Source organism: Rhodnius prolixus, unplaced genomic scaffold (genome assembly GCF_049639745.1).
Source record: "Rhodnius prolixus isolate KJV_2025 unplaced genomic scaffold, Rpr scaffold_5, whole genome shotgun sequence".
Classification (NCBI taxonomy): domain Eukaryota; kingdom Metazoa; phylum Arthropoda; class Insecta; order Hemiptera; family Reduviidae; genus Rhodnius; species Rhodnius prolixus.
In genome coordinates this window covers 44,685,951-44,707,595 of record NW_027411624.1, presented here as the reverse complement: position 1 = coordinate 44,707,595, position 21,645 = coordinate 44,685,951, and the positions used below count along the sequence as shown (strand labels likewise).

The window sequence follows — 21,645 nt, the reverse complement described above, 5'->3', positions numbered from 1 at the left end:
ATTTCCATTAATTTTGCGACCACAACTGCTGAGGTGTGAGCTGGTGCGTTGTCGTGATGGAAAAGGACTTTTTTGTGGGCCAATCGTCGGCGTTTTTCTTGCAGCTCGGTTTTCAAACGGTCCAATAACGATGAATAATATGCACCTGTAATAGTTTTACCCTTTTCCAGATAGTCCATGAGGATTATTCCTAGCGAATCCCAAGAGGCAGTCGCCATAATCTTTCCGGCTAAAGGAACGGTATTCGCCTTTTTTGGCGTAGATTTCCCCTTGGTAACCCATTGTTTAGATTGTTCTTTGGTCTCAGGAGTGTAGTGATGTATCCATGTTTCATCCACAGTGACGAAACGACGCTTAAAGTCCTGCGGATTCTTCTGGAACAGCTGCAAACCGTCCTTGCAACACTTCACACGATTTCGTTTTTGGTCAAGCGTGAGCAATCGCGGCACCCATCTTGCGGATAGCTTTGTCATGTCCAAATGTTGATGCAAAATATTATGTACCCGTTCATTCGAGATGCCCACAGCACTAGCAATCTCACGCACCTTCACTCTTCTGTCATCCATCACCATATCATGGATTTTATCAATGATTTCTGGATTAGTAACCTCAACAGGGCGTCCAGAACGTTCAGCGTCACTTGTGCCCATATGGCCACTCCGAAAATTTTGAAACCACTTATAAAGTGTTCTAATCGAAGGTGCAGAGTCACCATAATGTTTATCAAGCTTCTCTTTAGTCTCCTGAGGCGTTTTACCTTTCATAAAGTAGTATTTAATCAACACACGAAATTCTTTTTCGTCCATTTTTTGAAAATCACTCGACTTCCTCGATTCAAACGAATGCCAAACACAAAGAAATAGACCGATCTGGCTGAAACTTGGTGTGTGTTCTTCCAAGAGATGCTACTAACTAAACATAACCTCGATACGCGCCAGTAGTGCTATCTCTCTGACTTTGCACGGACTATTCAAACGACCCTCGTACGTAAGTTTCAACACAAGATTTTTGAATGAAAAATATAGAAGGCTTTGAAGACACTTTTTCATTCGACCTAAGTGGATTCATAGAAAAAGAAATTTTTTTTTTTTTGAAGTTTCCATCAGAATGTCTGTCCTAAAGAGATCGTAAAACTATCGCTTCCGGTAGCTACTTCCTTTCTGTTGACAATACTTCCCCTTACAGTGGGGCCAGTAGAAAGTGAAATTTAAATTCAAGTCAACAACTTCTTGAAGAGATATTTGGTCGCCTACATTCGAAAAAGCTTCAGAAGACAGTCACCCATAACGGAACCTAAACCCACGCTAACCACACTGGTTACCCCGGCAGTTTCCATTTTTATTACATCATCGAGTAAACTTTAAAAAAAAATGAATACTTATTTAAAAAAGAGCCAAATAATCCCACCTGATATCCAATGCTTGCTATCAAAAACTTACTTCTAATTAATCTAAAGTATGAAAAAAGAAGCAAATAATGAAGTTCAAATATACTTTCTTCTCCAGCGAAGCGCTTGCTTTCATAACATTAACAGAAGCTCCTAGAACAAGCGGCGGCCATTAAATGAAAGTGAACAAACTTGTTTTTCTAAATAATTTATGCATATGGTAATTAAACTCATTAAACAACTTATTATTGTAAATTATAAAAAAAATATTAGGGTCTTCAGTTAAGTGTACTTTCTATAGGTGTGGTGCTTACAACATGCAGAAGATGTCTCGGCTGGCATGGCGAAAGAGTATCATCGACTTCTTACGACCGAACTCTCCCTTAATTTTACGAAGCAGGTTGAGACTAGTACTTTACGATAGAGCAAGCAGTGAAATCTAGATGGCTGTTTCTTAAGATCGGCCGATATGGTAAAGTTCCTCAGGCAATCGCTGGACATGCCCATGTAGGCGCAGCCCAAAATGATCTTCTGGAGGACCAGTGTCGATGTTCTGATGGAAACTCCTGCCACCCCTGGTGATTTTGCCTGTTTCTTAAAAACTGCACAGCCCATTCTTCAAGCTTCAACTGGCCAATAACTACACTTCGTCAGATGTCCATGCCATCTTAATCTATTTATCTGTCATAACCACAGGGATCCCCAGTGACTAGTGACTGTTGCAGAAAGGATAGAAATGGTCCTTTTGTTTTGTTCTGCATTGCTATCGCCTGATTTGCATTGTGACGGCGCTTCCGCTCGGAAAGATAAAGTGCCAAAATGAGAGGTGGGATGAGTCTCTTAGCGGTGCTTTGAAAGTGTACACTGAACTGGGATTCAAGAGGAGGGCATTATCCTGAAAGCTCCTGGAGATCCCTAAAATCAATCTTTTATTCATTTTTTTTCATAAAAATAAAACCATAAGCCTGCGAGAGTGCCAATTATTTCAAGAAGCTAAAACATTTAGTAGCTGCTACAGCAACCAATTCCCGCCAAACTGGAAATGTGACATCACTATTATAGTCTTGTTTTTGACAATTTACCGGAAGTTCTTTATGGAAGGGGGTCAGAGGAAGACTAGCCTTAACAATACGCCGACTACTTCCTGTAGAATTGATTTCTGTATATTTCAAGAATTTAAACGTAGTGAATTATTTTGGGGACTTCAATGAACTGATATATGCAGGACATAAGTTCCTCGTCAGGTGTGACAAAGTAGATTATTTAAAGGTGAATGTCTGTTGGCCAGCTAGTGTAACGAAATGACTGAGACAGAAAACCTACCTACGGCGGCAAAAATTCATCCAACGGAACAATGCTTATAGTACCCTTGTAGAAAGCTATTATGTTCGCTGACAGAGAGCTTTCCGAACAAGTCAATCCAGCAGGCCATCGGCCAGGTGAACTTCCCTCACAAGCTGGCAAATCATGAAAAAATCACCTGCAGGGAGACTCACCAGACAATTGTTGAAAATTCCTTATTTAACTTTTGAAGAACTATCAATGTGCGCAGAGTTATTGTCAAAGAAACTGGACCATACCGGAAATGGAATCGTTATTAATCGTACAACATCCTGCAAAAGAAAAGAGAAAAAAGAAGACTCCAAAACTTGAATGACTTGGAGACGGAAGTTATGTTTCACCCTCTGTACTCCTCAGACATCTCGTCAACTGTTCCATTTCATTCCATTCCATTGCACATATATACAAAATCCACTTGATCTGGATTGTTGCAAAAAAAAAAAAAAAAAAAAATACAGTTATAAAGGAGGATTTGCCCTATATTATAAAGAAAATTTGGGAATTTTATCTTTTATAGTAAAAGAGAAAGAAATTGTCAAAGTTGGGTGTTTTTTAACGTTACAGCTTTTTCGTGCAGTTTTTTGACGATCAACCCTTACACAACTGTCCTACCCGGGACAGTTTTAATTCCTTGAACCTATTTTTGTGTAGTCTGGGGGGGGGGGGAATTTATCACCCCTTATTTCTCTGGCTGTTTAAAGATTTACTGTTGCTAATGTTGGTGATTTCGATTAATAATTGAACAAAAATTAGTTGATTTACACAATTTTAAGGTACATCTTCAGATATCTGTAAATTAATGTCGTATCAAAAGAGTCGAGGATTCAAACACAATATTCTCCAATAGATTCACTTACCACATTTCAACGATGAGATAATGGAGATGATCGTTTTCAACAATAATTCAGAGATATGAAACGTAAAATTTTTTAAAAATTTGACTCGACCTGCCATTTTATTTCTTAATAATTAAACTTAAACTTCACTACTTAAATATTTCTTTTCTTTTTCTCTACAAACTAACTCATTCTTTAGTTTCACTAAATTAAACATTATGTTTTGTACACTTCATATGAAATTATAACCGTAACACAAACTTTACTGCAGTTAGTTCCATTTTGAACATATGTTCAACAACTTATGTTACTGTCAAAGGTGATATAATCACATAACAAAGGTAAACATTTTAGTGTATAATTAAAATAATATTTTTTTTTTTAAGTTCTTTTCCTGATTACTGACCTTGGACATCACTTAAGAACAAAAACAAAAAATTAAAAAGCATTTTTGGCCACAAGAGATCGCTGAATGTAAAGGGAACAGGAAGTATTGCGGACGTTTTTTTAAATCATATTTGAACCGGAAAGAACATGTTCAAGGCCACAGCAAGGGAGAAATACTCACACGACTTTCTACTTTCTCAAATTTTCGTTAACGTTTAAGTTTTTATACTTTTTGTTCAAAACATTTATGTTTAAAAGTTCATAAATAAATAATGAACTGTATTTTTTTGAACTAAAACAGAAAGAAGAGAGAGAGAAAGAGAGAGACAGAGATGGAAAATGTTAAAAAAACTAAAGTAATGTTAACAACAGATTGACTAACTGGACTGAATAAATAACCATCTATTTTGTATGCTCGTATTACTTACGAATGGCTGTACATACAAAAAAGATCAAGAAGTCCTTGTATCCATTTATTGTATTCATAAAAATAAAATATATCCTTTTCGACAAATTATAAAAAAAATCTAGATTTCTTTTTATTGAATTAAGAAAACGAACCAAAACCAAGAAAATATTTATTTGAAAGTAATAAAATGTTAACACGCTTGGCAAACGAAACTGCTGTGCATAACATTAACCTAATTTTCATGTACAGCATGTTAATGAGTGTATGGTATTTTATTTTTTTTTATTTTTTTGCACAATACGTGCTTTTATTTTGTGCCAAGTGAGCATGACCAGGGGAGAGACTGTACACGAGGGCAATCAGTAACGATTGTAGACGCCACGGTAGCCGAGCGGTTATAGGCTAGACCCGCAAAGCTAAGATGTATTGTTGGTTTAGTGGGTTCGATTCCCTCGGTCTCTAGGCCTTGGATTTTATTTAATGGTTACGATGAGGAATTTACAGTAAAGTATATTAGGCGGTTATAGGCTAGACCCGCGATGCTAAGATGTATTGTTGGTTTAGTGGGTTCGATCCCCGGTCTCTAGGCCGTGGATTTTATTTAATGGTTAATAATAGAAATTTATAGTAAAGTATGTTAGGCGGTTATAGGCTAGACCCGCAATGCTAAGATGTATTGTTGGTTTAGTGGGTTCGATTCCCCCAGTCACTAGGATTTTATTTAATAGTTAATATGAGAAATTTACAGTAAAGTATGTTAGGCGGTTATAGGCTAGACCCGCGATGCTAAGATGTATTGTTGGTTTAGTGGGTTCGATTTCCTCGGTCTCTAGGCCTTGGATTTTATTTAATGGTTAATAAAAGAAATTTTTACTAAAGTGTGTTAGGCGGTTATAGGCTAGACCCGCAAAGCTGAGATGTATTGTTGGTTTAGTGGGTTCGATTCCCGGTATCTAGGCCTTGGATTTTATTTAATGGTTAATAAAAGAAATTTACAGTAAAGTATGTTAGGCGGTTATAGGCTAGACCCGCAATGCTAAGATGTATTGTTGGTTTAGTGGGTTCGATTCCCCCAGTCACTAGGATTTTATTTAATGGTTAATATGAGAAATTTACAGTAAAGTATGTTAGGCGGTTATAGGGTAGACCCGCAAAGCTGAGATGTATTGTTGGTTTAGTGGGTTCGATTCCCCCAGTCTGGAGGCCTTGGATTTTATTTAATGGTTAATAAAAGAAATTTACAGTAAAGTATGTTAGGCGGTTATAGGGTAGACCCGCAAAGCTGAGATGTATTGTTGGTTTAGTGGGTTCGATTCCCGGTATCTAGGCCTTGGATTTTATTTAATGGTTAATAAAAGAAATTTACTATAAAGTATGTTAGGCGGTTATAGGCTAGACCCGCAATGCTAAGATGTATTGTTGGTTTAGTGGGTTCGATTCCCCCGATCTGGAGGCCTTGGATTTTGGATTGGATAGAAGAAGGGAGATGTTGCTCAAAGTGCCCTTTTTTGGCACAGTGATTGTGCATTGCTGAAAGGCGGTTCTGGGCGGGGGGTGCCCTTCAGAATTATGCAAACTTAAGAGAACTTGGTTAGGTTCCCCACCTACCAAGCCTGAGCATAATTTTAATAAATAAACGATTTATTAACAATCGAACTGACCATCTATCGACTGACAAGTACAACAAACAAATGACCAAGATCGACTTTTATACTTCTTCTTCTTCTTCTTTGACGACGAACCACTTTTCTTTTCTTTTTTTGGAACAAACAAGGAACTCAAAACACTTCTCAAGATCCTCACAAGAAATAGATAATTAGAAAAATGTAAATATTTTTTTAATTATTTATCATATGGTGAAATTACTGTTATTCCATCTTTCTATTTTTAAATAATAAAGAATCACAATTATGTAAATTGGAGGTGAACTATTAAAGAACGATTGACGAGATACTTTAAACTGTGTGGTGGGGCATCTTTAATTTTTCTGGTGATTTGATTTTTTTTTTTTTTTTTGAATAAGTTCAGAGAATTTGAAAAACATGGTACTTGTATGGGGAGTTATAACTTGCTTCAGAGGTAATTCATAAAGAATTCATTTTTTTTTTTTTTTATAATTTTCTTGTTAATAATAATAATCGATAATTCTTGTACTTCGATTAGAATCGATTAATTAATCGAAATTTATCCCTGTATGCAAAAAGACAGGAATGACTGGGGGATATTTCGCTAATTCTCTTAAGCTGGAAACATAGGAAACACTTCGAACTGTTCTCTATCTAATATGTAATCTATTAATCTATAATATCAACCATGTTATGAAATATTTCTGTTCTTAAGTTAAACTACGAAAAAAAAAAGGAAAAAGTTAGTTTAAATAAATGTATTTATGTATATTTATGATGGATAAATAACTTTGTTTTATCTAAAAAAAGAAAAAGAAACGCATATTATTAATTCTTATTTGTTTATTTTATTTTTATTTTTTATTACTGTATGGCCAACTGAACTCTTGCTGTAAAATTGTATTTTAAAAGCAATAAATAAATTTCTAATTTCTAAGCTGGAAACATAGTGGAGCGGCGAGCAAAGCGGCGAAAACAAACACAAGTTAACTATGGGACCGCGCATAGTGGGGAGCAAAGCGAAGATAAAGCAACGCTACCAAGAGAGAGAGTAGAGCAACGTGTTGTGACATGTTTGATTTCTTCGCTCTCATAGCGCTCAATTTTCAAGGTTAAAATGGGATATTGCTGCATTTATTGGTGTAGTTTTTTTTTTTTAAAGAAACCTCCTGTGGGACCAAAAGGATCTTCTACATCACAACCGATTTGTGTTGGATAAGAAATGGGACAGGATTAATGGGGGTTAACACTGAAATTCGTCCTTTTCTTGATTAACATGCCTTCAACACTGGGCTAGTATGTAATCAAATGTTGGAATAGACATTCGAAAATACGCATGAAACTTGCCAGGATGCTCCAGAAGTTGTTGGTACTAATGATGGATTTCACCATGTTCATGTCTAGTCCTGTTTATATCAAGGAACACTGCAACTCCTTGCTCTAGTAAGCTGCTATAAATAGCAAATTTTCAAGGAAGAATTTTCATATAGAAATAATTCCTCCATCATGTCTCGTCGAAAGGGGAGAAACGCGACTAAACTCGTCACTATGTGCGTGCGACTCTTTGTTCGTTGTTCATCAGTCTCTTTGATTTGAAGCAACTATCATCGCCGCTTTGCTCGCCGCTCCACAATGTTTCCAGCCTCAGTGTAAAGTGCTGTCCAAATACTTTAGAAAAGAATAAATTTCTGATATGAAAATAACTTCCGTCAAACTGCTCTAAGAACAGCGGATGTGGTTGTAAGTTTATTTGTAAATTAAAGAACGCAATCCCTTTTTATAAAATAAATTAAAAGGCTTTTTTAAAAAACTTTAAATTACTAAAAGATTCCCTAAAATTACTAAAGACAGCAGCACTTTACACTGAGAGAGATAGCGAAATATCCCCCAATCATTTCTGTCTTTTATTCCATACAGGAATGAATGTCGACGATTTTATCAATTCATTAATTGGAGCATCCAATTAGGATCAACTTCAACCACCCTACACAAATCCCTAATTATTCCAAAAATGGCTGCAAATCCTGAGAGCTCGTGTGCCCAGTATGCCGCCCTCATAGAGCTTGCAGCCTGACAGGAAATAACCAAACCTCCCTTCAATGGAACTAGTAAAAGCTCGGGATCACTCGGATCTATTCTCTGGAGATGCTGTAAACCATTCTTCACATCACACGATAACACTGGAGAAGTTTTAGATATAGTTCAATTGTGCCCATCGAATGTTTGCTGCTTAATAACTGATCGACTGTCTCCATTTTCCCGCAAAAATAGTTTAAAGTTTTTTTTCCCGCTCCCAAACTAGAAAAACTAACAAAAATATTTGCAATTTCCAGTAGTTCTGCCATACTGTGCTTTTGCTTTTTTGCTCGGCTTGGGATACATAATAAGCAAAACTTTTATTATTCCATATTTAACGGAAAGGTAACCTTAATTGTTTATTCTTATTTTTGAAATAAAGGATTCGAGTTCGATTAATTACATGATAAAATAACAAAAATTTTCATATTGATAATTCCAGTTTATACGAATAATAAAGTGCAAAGAGCTAGGAAAACGCTTCAGGGAAAATTCAAGCATGGAAGATGAAAATTGTTAGATAAAAGAAAAACTGAAGGAAATCTGTTTCCGCGCTAGATCAATTGATCTGTGACCAAAATCAATTTTCCAGCCCAAAGATCTGGCAAACTAAGGTCACAAAAAGTGTGTATGACAAGGTGGTTGGTTACTGTCGAGGTTACCAACTTGTTTGGTAACCAACATAAAAGAGTAACCACATCAAGTTTCTACCCAGTTAAATTGTAGGATTACCCACAGTTGAAGTTCTCTCTATGTTTTTATGTATTCCAAACATGGACACGGTAGGAGAAAATAAGAAACCAAGATATAGTATATTGTATGAGGATGTAGTTATATAGGAACATGTAGTTATTATAAAGTATATAACGTGCTATGAATAAAATGTAACCTTTTTATATAATATAATAATTTTCTGCTTGTATTTAATAAAATGTATGCGCAAATATACAAAAACCACTTTCTCTGATCTCAAGAGGTTTTCTCATGGAGTTTTCCTTTTTTACTCAACTCTCACTTCCTGTCCAGCGAGTTTTCCACTATAGCGATCACATTAAATATTCGTGATTAAGTTTCCGCCGGAAATACATGTTTTGATGTGCCCTTAACTTGAGAAAAAAGGTAGTAGATATCTCTAAAAATTTTTGGGTATACTTTCGTCTAGGTACCAAGGTTTTTGGCCGGAAACAGTTAACTGGAAGTACGTAATGGCTTTGTGGTGACGATTTTCAAGTTGTTTTTCTTTTCTTTTTTTTGGTGAATAATGGATAAAACGATTTTCTTTACACAGACTCGCATACTGTTCCTGCCACACCTAAATATCTATCGATTTTATCTGAAATAATTTTCTTCGGCATTTTTTTTTTTGCTAAAGGAGTTCCCGGGAAAACACAATATTAAACATACCTCTAATGTGCCTAATTGGAACTAGATACAGTTCTACCTCGGTTGTACGAGTACAATATCATACAATATCAAATAATATTAAAAGCGCAACTAAAATCTCGGATGGGAATAGAATAATCGAATGGCGGCTTTATCAAAACTAAAAATCGAAAATGCTACTGTTACCAACGCTCGCTAAGAGGTCTTAAACTGGTATTTCCGGAAATCCTGCACGATCCAAACTTGAAACTATTGAGTTTCCGATCAAAAATATGAAGAAAAAAAAAAACTTTAGATCTTGATTTTCTTTTGTGATGAATTAATAATAACTAACCAAAGTGAGTGCACCGGAAAGCAAAATAAGACTTTAGATCTGAAAGAGCAAAAAAGAATGACGCAACCTACGGGACGCATGAAGTATGAAACCGGTTAGACGAGCTTCTACGTATCTATCTATAAGGCAGTTGGCGAACTCTTTGGTGTCCCTTTTTTTGTAGCACACGTTCGGTACGTCTGGAACTGGGCTCTCAGTTACAACTGTTTGTAATCCAGGAGGCTGTGACATTCACAAAACTTTTATTATCTTTAAATCTATTACGTTTTTTTTTAGTTTAGTATCTACGAATCGGTTTTTAAAAACAAGATAAACAGATATGGCAGTTAGTTACTCTACCCACTACCTGACAGCGCCACTGTAAATACAAAAATATGTTTTATAATAATTATATCAATCGCCAAAACCGTGACAATAATTTTTTCAAGAGAATAGTTAAAAAAAAAAAAAAAAAAAGTTTGCTGTTTATTACCAAAAAAAAATCGCATTCAATGACTAAATAACAGCAATGAAAACACAAATTAAAAGAACAAAAAATTAAGTTCTGAAAAGACGTACTTCCGGTTTCCGGTTTCCACAACTGAATTGAAATTGAAGGCACTTTTTTAAGAAAAAAACAAATCCTGGGTAACATTTTCATTTCCATGGAGAAATAGGGTAAAGAAAATTGTTTTTCTTCCGAGAAAATCTCAACTAATTGAAAATACGTTTAGTTTATCTACTAAAAAAAATAATTTTTCCATAAATTGGGTTTCCAAAAACATGAATTTCCCGATTTAAAGCTCCATTTTGTTTTTGGAAGTTCATAAAACTGCTACACTTAACTTAGTAAAGCTGCATCTTAATTTTTTTAAAAAAAAATGATTTAAGACGCGTCAACATCTAAGGTTATTGGCGCCAGGAGTTTTTTTTTCAGTGCACTGCCCCGGCCTTCGGACAGTGTTTTCTCGTTACAGTTAACCGGACAGTGAGCTGTAAGAAGCTCCTAGAAAGAGAAAATCTAAGGGTCAGCAACTGGATTCGAACCCAGGACCTCCACGTAGGAATCCAATACGTTAACCGCACATAGCTAATCCCTTCCCTAACTGCATCTTAATATTGCGCATGTGTGATGAGGACAGGGTAACCAGTAAGGTGATTTAAGACTATGGCAATTCGATGCAGCAAAGGTAACCCGTTGAACTTATTTAAAGTGAATCCCCCCCCCCCCAGTAAAGGGATGCGGAAGCAAAAAAACAAAGGCCTTCCATGGTCAAGGAAAGTTTCTTTTACCTCTCTGAGCGAGAAAATGGCGGATAGATCTTCAGTATTTCAACCATCAGGATCCTATAAAGGAGTTTGGTCTACTGAACAGTACTTTACCTCCTATTTTGTTTTTAACTGCTCCCATAAAGAAGAGCTCCTGTCAGTACTTTTTAAGATCTGATCTTCATGCACAGTATATAAATGCATCTCATTTTGAACTTATCTAACCAAGTATTTAACTTCAAGAGTAAGAAAGAATTTAACTAGAGAAAGCGCAGCTCTTATTAAGGTAAACTAGTTCTATTGTCTAGAATAGTAATTACTATCTGTACTAGGATAGTAAAAAACTATTAGTTACTTCCATAAATAGTGAGAAAATTATTGTTTCTTTATGTAAATTAATGTACGATATACCACAAATGCCCATAATTTTTCGCAAGAGGAAACTAATGAAGTTTGCACGATGAATTCTCTGGAAATCCATACTATTCACCAGATTTAGCACTTCTGACTTCCGTCTGACCAAAAATGTAAAGAAGTTGTGCGACTAGGGGAATCTTTTTTCCAGTTAAATGAAAAGTTGATGCAGGATGATACGAGGTGTGGCTATTAAATACGAGACTATTGCTGTAAAACATTTTATTTTACATTTATACATATTTAGTTATTATCACCTTCAATATACACCCCTCCTCTATCCCTACAACGCTCCATGCGAATTTACCATTGTTCAGAAACAGTGCTGGAAGTCTTTTTCTGTCAGCTCCTGCACAACGCGTGCCGCTTTTTCTTTCACAGCTTCAATGGACTGAAATCGTGTTCCTTTTTAATGCAGATTTGATTTTTGGGGAACAGATAAAAGTCACATGGGGGGCCAGGTCAGGCGAATAAGGCGGATTGCCTTATAAACTGGGATGTTGTACTTGGCTAGAAACGTCTTGACAGACACTGCAGTGTCGTTATTTAATAGCCACATCTCGTGTATGAGAGAGAGAGAGAGAGGCAGAGGTATGCTGCCCTTGTTCACCCTTAAGGGATGGAATCTACCAGGGAAAGGGTTGATACCCTAAGGGCGCTCTAAGAAAGTCCACAGTAGGGACACTCTTCCGACTTCCTCTAATTTCATTTTCTTCAAAGTCTGACTGTTATTATCCTGGGGGATCTTACTACACCAAACCTGCCCAAGAATAGTCCAAAAAAAGGGATTACTTAGTAACATCTCTTACTTAGTACAGTTACGAGAAATAATGAATTGATTTTTTTTAACTTTTATTTTATAAGAATCATTTCTTAGTTGAGAAAATTCTGTGTAGTTATCGTATTGAAAATTTGTATGACGTAAATTGGCGATTGGCGATGAGCAGGAGAGTGAATGAGGAAAACAGAGAGAGAAGATGCGAGCCTAGATTGGCTAGTTCAGCAGGAAATTACAGACTGTGTTTACATAACCACAGATCTACGCACAAACATATAGTAAACTCGAGCACACACTAGCGTATAGTTACACCAGTTTCCCTGTACGCTAACAATTCCCCGTACCACAAAGCCATTTCCTCAAGATCATATCTATTGATTGCTGGAAGAAAGACGACATCCTTCTCGGATATGGAGGCGAGCAAAAAACCTTATTCTCTCTAATTCCAATTATAGGAACTTAGCCAAAGTGGACTTAACATATTAAGTTCGTTGTGAAGTTAGGAAAACCATTGCATGCACTACAATTAGTATAGGCTTCTACCACCAATTTTGTGTGAGTAAAGTTTCTTTGAAAAACTACATTGTGAAAAGTCTGTTTAGATCCCATTTGATATAGATCGTCGAGACCCCCAAAAGGCACATCTATCTAAAATTCCGAATCGAATGACACCTCATTCATGAAAATTGGTTCTAGCGTTTAGGCGCTACGCAGTTTACAAAATAGGTAACAACAACAAGAACAAGACCAATTTTTGAAATAGACGTTTTTGCTCATTTTCAGCCACTTTTTTCTCAAAATCTATTAGATCTGAGTTGTTGCAAAAAAACTACAGTTATAAAGGAGGGTTTGCCCTATGTTATAAAGAAAATTTGGGAATTTTATCTTTTATAGAAAAAGAGAAAAAAATTATCCAATTTGGGTGTTTTTCAACGTTACGCTTTTTCGTGCAGTTTTTGACGATCAACCCTTATACAACTGTCCTACCGGACAGTTTTAATTAGATAAAGACTTCTTCCAACTAATTAAAAAGATATTTCATAAAACATTTTTGAATATATTCTTAATCAATAAACAAAAAAAAAATTTCAACGAAATTAGAGCGCAAAAAAATAGAACGGAAGTGGAGGCATTAAGATCAGAGAGTTCAGGTTTCAGGAGCAGTTTTTTTGCATGCTAAGGAGGTGTTATACGAGTCCAGCTTTTTAGGTCCAACAACCACAGCGAAGCTGTAGATGATGCCCGCCCCCCCAAATACATCTTTGGCACATGTTCTGAATCACTTAGTCAACAAAGACTCACTAAATCACTCAATATCATACACAAAAACTGCAGCAATGCTTATGAATGTGTGGAGCTGGTTTACACCAGACGGAAGTGTCCTGAATACGCAATACTTCCTGTTTACAAAAAAAACGGAAATCTGGGGGTACACACTCACTAGACTTTCTACTAGCTACAGGCTATCGAGTTGCATTTACCAATATTATGAACTTTGTAAAATCGTAAATTATACTGAAGTAGCACTTTAGAGTGAGGCCTACCCTAAACACTAGCTCGAGAACTGGCTGGAAAACCAAAGTTAGAGAAAAGTTTGGACGGGATAAACACTTCCTTCGTGCCAGTTTTTAGATTCCCGCAAAACAAAACATTTTTGCAGAACCACTCCTTCTTCTTCGGGCTTCAAGATCCACTAAATTTGTTTTTGTATTCCAGGTGAAAAGATAGGAAAGTAGACAAATTTTAAGGAGATGATTAGTAAAAATTCATTACCGTGAGATTAGAGCCACCAGAATCAGACTAAATCATAACTCTAACTTCTCACATCACAATACAGCTTCCAAGTAATGATACCAATTTAATTACTCTCTCTCATCAATCATAAACTAATTAGCCTTGGTAAAGATTTTATTAAGAAACCGAGCGGGGAAAGTGGGAAGGTAATTAAAACGTGGAATTAAGATGAAGAAAGTTATAAGGGAATCAGAAGAAAAGGGAACAAGTAGAACGATTCTGGCTACCGACCGACTTGTATTGCATGTAGACTCAAGATTTACGTATTGATTCAATTTTGTTTTCCTGCAGGAATGATTTTTGTACCCTACCTGGGCACAGAATTCACTTCCGTTTACTAAACTTGCAGCAAAGAGGAAGTGACGTGTTTCGAATTTTGAGTTTTCACCAGAAATATCCGGTTTAAGACTCCCTGTGAGTTTACAACCGCATTCCCCCCAAAGGATGCCTCAGTAAGTTTTGGAGGAGCCAAATTTTATTGGATCGTTTCTTGGGGTACACTAATTAGGGACATAAATTTCCCCGAAAAATTCAATTGAGCGTTCCTCTGGGTGGAAAAAGGCTGGAACAGTTTACGAGGTGTGGCTATTAAATAACGAGACTGATGCTGGCTACAGAACTATGCATTCGCCAAATCCTAACGACCGACACAACTGTGCTGCGTAAAGCCTTCTCTTTCGATTGTGCAGCGTCTCAAGTGTTTGTAGAGAAATCAGTCTGACCAGAACCGTCGTTTGTATAAGAGGTGTTAGTTTCGTTTTGCCGAAAACATGATACTACACATTTTGTAAAGCAACGAATTGTCGTGAAATTTCACATCAAAACTTGGGTAAAACCGCTACTGAAACTTATCTTTTATTAAAAGAAGTTTATGGTGATGAATTTTAATTACGTGAGCGAGTTTTTGAGTGGTTCAAGCGTTTCCGAGAAGGCCGAGAAGACGTCGGAGATGATGACCGCCATGGTCGCTCTTCCACGTCCAAAACGGATGAAAATATCGATTATAATTAATCAACATTACTACAGCGAGGTGCTTGCTCAACTCCGTGAAAGAGTAAGGATAAAAACGACCCGATTTGTGGAAGAACAAGTCCTCAGGGTTCTCCATGAAGACAACGCGCCGGCTCACACTGCATTGTCTGTCACAAGACGTTTCTAGCCAAGTACAACATTCCAGTTTATAAGGCCATCCGCCTTATTCGCCTGACCTGGCCCCCCCATGTGACTTTTATCTGTTCCCCAAAGTCAAATCTGCATTAAAAGGAACACGATTTCAGTCCGCTGTGAAGCTGTAAAAGAAAAAGCGGCACGTCACATGCAGGAGCTCACAGAAAAAGACTTCCAGCACTGTTTCTGAACAATGGTAAATTCGCATGGAGCGTTGTAGGGATAAGAGAGGGGTGTAAAATTGAAGGTGATAATAACTAAATATGTATAAATTTAAAATAAAATGTTTTATAGCAATACTCCTGTTATTTAATAGCCACACCTCGTACTTCTTAAGTTCCTTTAATGTAAGGTTCCAAAAACTAGGTGCGCTACTGCTAAAATTGGGTTTTTTGAAGAGAATTAACTTCAAACGGAAGTGTACCTCTTTTTTACTCAATGAACTTTGTTTACTTTCTTGAAAATGGCGCGTACTCAGTAAACTTCGTAAACCCACTGATTGCTCATTCTCTCTTAGAAACATCCGTTTTGGGGCAGTTTCCGGTAATAGACAGTCGTGCGAGTGTTCAGTCCAGCTTTTCTTCCTTCGTCAACCGTTTAACGTACATATCCAAAATTTCACGAGATTGAACATTTTAGACATTTGGCTTATCTTAAATATGCTCCCTATTTTACAACTAAATTTTACTCTAATGGATCATTTAAGAGAGTAAATCGGTAGAACGGAAAGAGCAAAGGATTTTTTAAATGGTTTCAAGTAATTAATCGTAAGGAGAACTATGGAAATGACCTTATTATAAGATAAACAGAATAATGTTTACGGAGACATTAGGAGGGTGTGCTACGGCTGGAGCAGACTTGCAGCAGCGGGGGGTGAGGAGTTGGTCAGGAGATAACGGTACTACGGACTGTTCTGTAGTAGACACACACTCTGCCTTTTAAGTATCTCTCCTCATACGGTGCACTTCCCACTGCAACAGCCTTCATTTAATGCACTCTCTCACACACGCAAACTTTATAGCCAGAAATGTCCCCGTGGGAATGATTTGGCTGGAAAAAAAAAGTAACATAAAAAAGAATTATAGGTCCAGATAGGAGAGAAGAGTCTGTGTAAAATTTGAAGATTAATAACGAACGACTTAATGAGTATGTTCGTAATAAAAAGATTCGATTTTAACGCAATGTGTAATTATTTTACTTCCGCTTACCAGTAAATCATGAGTTTGCTACTTTACTTTTTACTTCCGTTTTATTAAATAATAATTGTTAAAAACTAAAATGGTTACTTTTCTTTTTGTTCCTTTTCCAAAAATTGACATTTGAGTAAATTAGTAGTGAAAAGTCGGTTAAGCAAACATCCCAGTTTTCTGCATTTACACCCCCTCTGTTCGGGGTAGGGTTTTATTAAAAAGCCATAAAAATCCATATGATCTTGAAGCTCAATAAATGCGCAACTTTTTCTGAAATTAGGTGACTCCTTGATTCATTAATCATTGAAAAAATGCAGTTGAAAATTTTAACAGAAATCATCGAGAACGAATTTTTTAGACATTAAAGTAAAAATTTCATTGTTATAAGAAACGTTTTGAGGCTCTGGGTTAAGTAGATTTATAGGAAATTTAATGCTCTTTCGTTTGGAATAAGCAGATTTGTTGTAGGATAAAGGATAGAAAAGTTGTGGCCGTTTTTATGGGCGAAAAAACGCGAATAAAGACGGAAAAGTTAAAAAAAATCTTGGACACTATTGAGAATCAGGCCAAAGTGAAGAGAATATTTTTTTGGTTGCATTTGAGCTGCTGAATCCTCCTCCCGAAGTTTCGACCACTCCTCCTCATACATCCTGTATAATATTAAAAAGAAAAAAGCTTAAGTTTGCAAGATTACATTAAATTCTATTAATAGTCTAGTTCTCCTTGCATTGTGCGCTGTGCAACAAATTCTTTGAAAACAAATTTTACTAAGTCGCCGCACCGCGCCTATTCTACATGCTCAAACCAGTTTTACACTGCTCTTGGTTTACGCACGTGGGGAAAATGCTACAGTTACCCAAGGCTTATATGCGTGACGTCATTTCCTGTGCACCTATTTTTTGTAGCAATGTTTGTCGGCGTAAATTTCTTCAATTTCGATCTCGTAAGCGTAACAGTAAAGTAGTTGCCTATTTTTTTCAGGCGGGCTTTACGTCCAACTGCCAATTAGGTGTCGACTAGCAAACATACTTTACTGTAAATTTCTCATATTAACCATTAAATAAAATCCAAGGCTTAAGGCCGGGAATCGAACCCACTAAACCAACAATACACGTTAGCATTGCGGGTCTAGCCTATAACCGCCTAACATACTTTACTGTAAATTTCTTTTATTAAACATTAAATAAAATCCAAGGCCTAGATACCGGGAATCGAACCCACTAAACCAACAATACTTCTTAGCTTTGCGGGTCTAGCCTATAACCGCCTAACATACTTTACTGTAAATTTCTTTTATTAACCATTAAATAAAATCCAAGGCCTAGATACCGGGAATCGAACCCACTAAACCAACAATACTTCTTAGCTTTGCGGGTCTAGCCTATAACCGCCTAACATACTTTACTGTAAATTTCTTTTATTAACCATTAAATAAAATCCAAGGCGTAGAGTCTGGGGAATCGAACCCACTAAACCAACAATACATCTAAAAAAAAAACATTAACAAGGAAAGGAATTAGCAATTAACGCATTAGATTCCCGCCCGGAGTTGCTGGATTCGAAACCAGCTGGTAGCCCTTAGATTTACTCCCTTACAGCTCACTGTCCGGTGATAGTGTGGTCTGTAAAGGGCAGAGGTATGTCCTAAAGCCCGCAGTGAAGGGAACCAAAACTCCGGGCCCAGCTCAGCTATTAATGCGTCTAAAAAACCAAATAACTTCTACTGTTTTTTTCCATTTATTAACTTTAAACAGGTTCCAAAATTAGGAGTAGTTCAGCGTTTAGCAAGTGGGTGAGTTACAGCGGCTACAGCTTACCCAGATAAAGAAACCAATACACAATCTCGGAGTAATTAAAAATTGCAAAAAAAACATAAATAGGAGGGTTTGCCTATATAGTCGGCATTGCCTACTTTCATGTGTAAATCGTGGGTATGAGAATATGGCGGATGTCTGAGAGCTAACAGGTGTGACAAAGGTAGAAGCCGCCAACGATGTCTTAAGAGCTCACATTGTCTACAACTGGCCACCGAATACTCACATAATTGAGTAACAAGAAGTATGTGAACGTAGGAAACAAAGAGGGATTTATTAATATCCATTCATAGTTTTTTCTTTTTATAGCAATGAATTTTTATTCAAACTATATTAATATTCGAGTTATAAGCGAGTACGCTACCTTACCTAGTAAAAAGTACGTAAATACCACTTTCTCTTACGTGGACTGCGAGAAAGTACAGAGATCATCGATGTCGCCTCGGCCCCCCAAAAAAAACAAAAGGCAGTTTTCAGAAAATGGTTGCTCAAAAGCGAATAATAAAGGGAAGCTCAAACTTTATTTATATCGATTACAACTCGTTATTTCCATTGAATCTGACCGAAAGTTAGGTATCGAAACTTTGATCAACTGGGAAAGAATTAATTTCAGAATACTTGTTTGTTTTGGTTTTTCCAATCTTTTATCGGAAACGATTCCTACAATTGTTTTTTTAACTTCGTAAAACTCAATGGATATTTCTAATTGAAACATATTTCCTTGATAATTCTATTAAGGGCAAAGGTCACGGGAGAAACAAGAACATTTCCCACTTTAAAGAGCCATTAAGAGCACAGGTCACGGGAGAAACAAGAACATTTCCCACTTTAAAGAGCCATTAAGAGCACAGGTCACGGGAGAAACAAGAACAGCTTCCACTTGAAAGAGCCATTAAGGGCAAAGGTTACGGGAGAAACAAGAACAGTTCCCACATTAAAGAGCCAGCAAAAAAGGATTCGATCTTTAAAAAAAAAAGAGTTCAGCAGGGAACCACTAATAACTCCTATCCTTAACCCTTGAACTTCGCTCCAAAAGTTTTAGCTTTATCGAGAGCTAATGGTAGCCACGACTCCTCCAACTGGCTTCTCCCGATTGAATCAAAATATCATCTATTTCATTGTAACCTAAATGCACCTTATCACATCATATTGTAAGCTCGGCTTATAAGTGCACATATTACTTACATTAAATGCCTTTTAAGTTGTAAAACATATGCATCAACTTTTTCTTACATCCCTCCAATTTTTGTTTATTTGGATTCCTTTTGTTGAAGTCTTTTTTGTAAGATTCCCTTGGTTTTTGTAGCGGAGAGACTAATTCCTTTAAAATTAGAAGTTGAGACTGTTCCTCTGTCTGCGGTACGTATTATTAGTGTCAACGGAACGGAACCCTTAAGAACCCAGATGGTCCACGTCCAATCTTCTTCCTTTAGACAGGAAACAGGAGGGGAAGGAGCTTTAAAATACTTTGTTATCGGAACTTCTTTGTTCAGCAATTATCTATTGTATTTCCAAGATACTACTTTAAGAACTATTATAGTATTTTAATAATTATCATTAATTCGTAGAAACAACCATTCCTCCACGACACCCAATTTAGTAGTTGGACGTTTAAAAAAGTCGATTACTTTTTAGTGTATAATAAATGGTAATTATTGAATTGATTCGTAACGACAAAATTACTGAGTAATTACATTAATGTCATTTATTAATAATTTCATTTATTTAAATCATGTTACACGAGATAGACTTGTTTACTAGTAACAAATGAACTGCAGTCGCTTTAATTGTAAAAGCAATTAAAAATATTAAGGAGTTCGATTTTTATATCGATATTAGTTATTAGATTGGTGGCAATTAAAATGACATTTATTTCTGCTAAGTACCTAACAGAGATTAATAATATATTTCAGGGATGGGCAACCTTTTCTTTTTTCTTTTTTTAGAATGGGCCGGATACAAATTTAAAAGTGTTGCGTGGGGGGCCGCATTGAAGAGCGTAAAATATAATAATAAAAATATTGAATGATAAAGGTACGACAATACAGTAATAAAGAAATGTAATTCAATTCAATATTTAATGTATAATGTAACTCAATTATTACATATTTATTGAGAAGTTTGGCATTGATTTTTCAGCAAATAATTCTTCCAATATTTGGTAATTTATGTTAAAATATGTATAGATATGTTGAAAAGTTACAAATTACTAAAAAAAATTTTTTTATTTTTTATTTTACTATAACTTTTTATGGAACTGTGGAAAGGGGCCGCACAAGAAAGTGTGGAAGGGCCGCGGATTGTTCATCCCGCATCTATTGCAAACTGATTGCAAAAATACCTATTTAGGATAAATTGAAATGAAACGCAATACTGCATTCTGGCGGTCATCATGAAAGTGAACAAAGGTTTGTTTGTTAAAAACTATAGGAAGGTAAAAATATTTTTAATTAGATTTGTTTAAACTATTTGATTTTATTGGACGTTTATTATGTGTTTTATAGGCGCCACGGTAGCCGAGCGGTTATAGGCTAGACCCGCAATGCAAAGATGTATTGTTGGTTTAGTGGGTTCGATACCCGGTCTCTAGGCCTTGGATTTTATTTAATGTTTAATATGAGAAATTTATAGTAAAGTATGTTAGGCGGTTAAGATACTAGACCCGCAAAGCTAAGATGTATTGTTGGTTTAATGGGTTCGATTCCCCCTGGTCTAGAGGCCTTGGATTTTATTTAATGGTTAATAAAAGAAATTTATAGTAAAGTATGTTTGCTAGTCGCCTCCGTCCATGACACCTAATTAGTAGTTGGACGTAAAGCCCCGCTTGAAAAAATAGGCGATTACTTTACTTTACTTATTATTTGTTTTATATGACGTTTGATTTTATTTTTATGTGTTCTGATTGATTTCGTCTCAAATTTGAAGAGCTAGCAAAATTTCAATTTGGTAAAAACCATTGAGACTTACGAAAGGTACCTTGAAAACGGGTACATCCGGCGAGAACACTTGATATCCGACAATTTGACTCAATCGTACTACTTCCGCTGACGTACTACATTAAGAGAAAGTAATTGAAAATCATAAACAATAAACGCCAGCATACTGTAAAACATAGATTATATTAATAAAAACGATCAAATCGGGGCGTAACCGGTGTGTTACTTCGGCTGGCCGGCCTTGAGCCTCCCCCCACCCCACCGTTATAGTTCCTGGACATGAGTGAAAGGTCAAGGAAGTGGTCCGCCGGCGTCCCATATTATAATCGTTCCAAGATTATAACTTTAATTTCCTTAATACTATCCACTAAATCTTACAGCTTGATTATAGTTTTTTTTGGATAAATTTCCAATCCAAAAATAGGGGGGGGGGAGGAAATGATTTCCTATTTAAATGATCACATGGTAATCTATTTTGTAAATGCTTACTTCCGGTAAAGCGATTTCATAGTCTTGAATTATAAAC

General features: G+C 36.3%; 1 protein-coding gene and 1 long non-coding RNA gene across 9 annotated transcripts in view; one reads left to right on the top strand and one right to left on the bottom strand.

Moving 5' to 3' along the window:
* for (cGMP-dependent protein kinase for) overlaps window positions 1-21,645 on the bottom strand; it is a 334,414-nt gene that overhangs the window by 26,933 nt on the left and 285,836 nt on the right. The window contains exon 1 of one of the 8 annotated variants that reach the window (XM_074136021.1): window positions 3,586-3,609. The exons of the other annotated variants lie outside the window; for them this stretch is intronic. The gene's annotated coding sequence lies outside the window, so the exon portion shown is untranslated. Of the gene's footprint in view, window positions 1-3,585; window positions 3,610-21,645 lie in introns of those variants that run through there. 8 annotated transcript variants of the gene reach the window in all.
* On the top strand, window positions 6,227-8,983 carry LOC141458270 (uncharacterized). Its single transcript, XR_012460860.1, has 3 exons — window positions 6,227-6,439; window positions 8,319-8,406; window positions 8,504-8,983. It is a non-coding gene; the product is annotated as an uncharacterized lncRNA (long non-coding RNA).